A 3,127-nucleotide genomic window follows, 5' to 3' on the forward strand; every position below is an offset into this window, starting at 1 on the left:
GGCAATGAGCAGGGCAAGAATGACAGGAGCAGGAAATGAGCATGACAAGGCAGACAGAAGCAGGATCATAACAGAATTAGCAAAAAAGAAGCTAAAATTAGCAAAAGGAAGTTAAAAAGAGCAAAATCAGATCAGAAGGTGTAAGGTGCTGTAAAGATTTAGAAACATTTTGAAGGATTTTAAGGATGTTAAACAAAGCTCCAATCATTTTCAATGGGAAAATATAGCAGAAAAAGTGAAATAGAAAAAAAAATAAAAATAGCTGAAATACCAAAAGTCATAGCCAGAACATCCTGAAGGAGCTGAACGTTTTAATATATGAATTGTTGAAATAACACAAAAATTGCAGTATTAGAGACGTGCCAAAAAACGTAGTAAAAAATAAATAAATAAACAAACAGTGTGAATGGTCAAAAGCGTTCACACAGTAATATTGTAAACACTGCATGGTTTCTTTCATTGTGCTTGGATTCTGCATTTGCTGATTTTTTTCCCCCACAGCATCATACTGTTGGAGGATTCCTGTGCGACTGTGGACAATACCAGCAGAGTGTCGCCTTCAGAGAGGTCAGCGGACTCTGAGCAGGTGGCGGGAAGCGGGGAAGGGTAACACCAGCACCCTCGGGGCCAGCAGTTCATCATCACCTGGCAGGAGCAACAGAGTGAGTCGACAACACGAAGGGCTCAAGACTCTAAAGAATACTGAATAGAGCCTGAATCAAAAACATAATGACACTACATCATCGGCAGAGACTTGGCTCAACCTTTAGAAAAAAAATAATAAATAAAAGACTATAGATTGGAAACATTTAGAAATAACCAAACCATTTTAGGTGATTCTGCACAGACAAACTTGGTCTCTGACTTTAAATGAAGGTGAAACAGATGCACCGAGGTTATGTAACGATGTCGCACTGATGCTTGCACAGTCACTACTAGTCCTCAACCTTCAGATGACTTTGCAATTTATTCAGTTGAGTTAAAAAAAAATCACACACTGTAAATAAGAAATGGAAATGGTTCCATCAGGCACTGCTTTATGAGCTGCTGATCTAATCCTGCAACTTCCAGAGCACTGATGAAGATTATAATATCCAATTATTAGGCTACATGTGAATTTTGAGCTTCTTGCTCTGAATCCTGTTACTTTAACAAAATGATGAAAATACTAGTTGTTAACCTGTGTGACTAACGCTATAGAAGTTTCATTCGCAGATGTTTTGTTTATGTACAGAATTTGGCCAGAGGGTCCGTCGACTTCACCGGATGAGGAGCATCATTCCAACAAAGATAATCATAAAGCAATTACTGTAAGAGCACTTCATCCATCCTTATCCAGGGTGACCTATAGAGGCCAGATAGGAGCTTTGTGTTGGCTGAAGGACACCTCAACAGAAAGTGACACGTTGTATCTTTTACAGGAATCTAACTTTCAGTTTTGTTCCTTCAGCCCCCCACGATAATTTACTGTGCAAAATTATGGATTTATTGGAAAGTATAAAATGGGAGGGGAAAAATACAATAATTTGCCACTGTAGGGGCCAATTTGTGTTCACTTGACTCTTAAACATGACAAAATGACACATTTGTTTTAATATAGTCAATCCACGACAGTATCAGACAGAATTTGAAAGCAAAACATGTCTTCGTTTTAGTTGGTACTGCAGATGGTTCCATATCATTTTTAAAAATTATTATTTGTCCTGTCTATACCTTGTTTTCCTTTAATAATTTGTGGATACAGGGTTAGGGTTATGGCAGCTCAGTCAAAGAATAAAAGCAAAAATATTGCATCTTAACTAAAATAAAATGTTACCATACGTAAGTAAACAATGAATAAGCTGTGTATTGTGCAGTTTATGGAAAGTTTACAATTTTTAAAATCGATTTGCTTGTTAGATACCATGATCAGTAATTTGGAAGTCTGACTAAAATGGCAGAAAACCACTTTGTTCTCTTCTAAAAACTGGATGGAGATACCTTTTACGTCAGAAGTTAAAGCGTAACCAACTTTGTTTATGCAGACAGAAAGGCCTCATATTGATAAGACACACCGACTCTCATTCTCTCGTTAAACCATATGGCTGCATATAGTGTGAAATTACAAGACCGGATTTCAGTTAATCAGTCACAAAATTTCCGTCTATCTAATAAGCTAAATGTATATAAATTACTTTGTACTCCAGCCAGCAGAAGCATTTATTTTGTCAGTACCTTTGTGCAGGAAGTGGTCACCAGTAAAACCTGTCATTCCACCGCGCCGTGCGGAGAAACCAGCACTTAGTGACAGCGGTGAAACACTACAGCTCTTTGTTGGCAGAACCCTTAAAACGTGCTGAAAATGGTTCAGTGAGAGTCAGAGCTGGATCTGGACGTGCCGTGTGTTCCTGAGCAGCTCTCTCCTTCTGATGTATTCTGAAGAACATTGCAGCTGACATGAATCTGACAGACCAGCTCCAGACTTCCAAACCAGAAACAGGAGATAGGATCACATCTTTTCCTGTTTCACCCGTTTATGCATTCTTGAGTGATCTCATTTTTTAGTTTGCGCAGCTCTTTATGCTGTCGGTTGCCGCTATTATGTTACAGAGCTCTGAAGGCTGTGTGGGAGCTCACATTTATCCTGGAGTCACCTGATGGGAGCCCTCAGGCGGTTCCAGGGACACCAGGAGAGACACCTCATTCGTCAAAGCCCCGAGGCTCAAAACATCCTGCTACTTGTGATCTTAAGAAAAAAAAAATCTTTTGAGGTGTTTTTTGTGGGGTTTAGCTTTTATTTGTTTGTTTTTAGCTGAACTGCACATTATTGTGCAACTAGCTTAAACAGTTACTGCATTAATTTTAATCTTGTCAACATGTCAATGTGTGTCAATCAAATGCACCTTTACTGAGTCCCAACTTGTGTTGCTGCGCCGTGAAGCAGTTGGTTAGATCTGCTGTCTCACAGCTCCTTTTTTGTGCATAAGCCCCCAACAACCCTGAGCAAGATGAAGTGGGAATAAAGAAGGCACAGATGGATGGAACTAACGTAAGATTTTGTCAATTTGAAGTTTCTCAGCGCAACACACCAGAGCCGGCTCTTGGCATAGGCGAACTAGGCGGTCGCCTAGAGCGCCATCTGCTGAAG

Source organism: Austrofundulus limnaeus, unplaced genomic scaffold, assembly GCF_001266775.1.
Source record: "Austrofundulus limnaeus strain Quisiro unplaced genomic scaffold, Austrofundulus_limnaeus-1.0 Scaffold290, whole genome shotgun sequence".
Classification (NCBI taxonomy): Eukaryota; Metazoa; Chordata; class Actinopteri; order Cyprinodontiformes; family Rivulidae; genus Austrofundulus; species Austrofundulus limnaeus.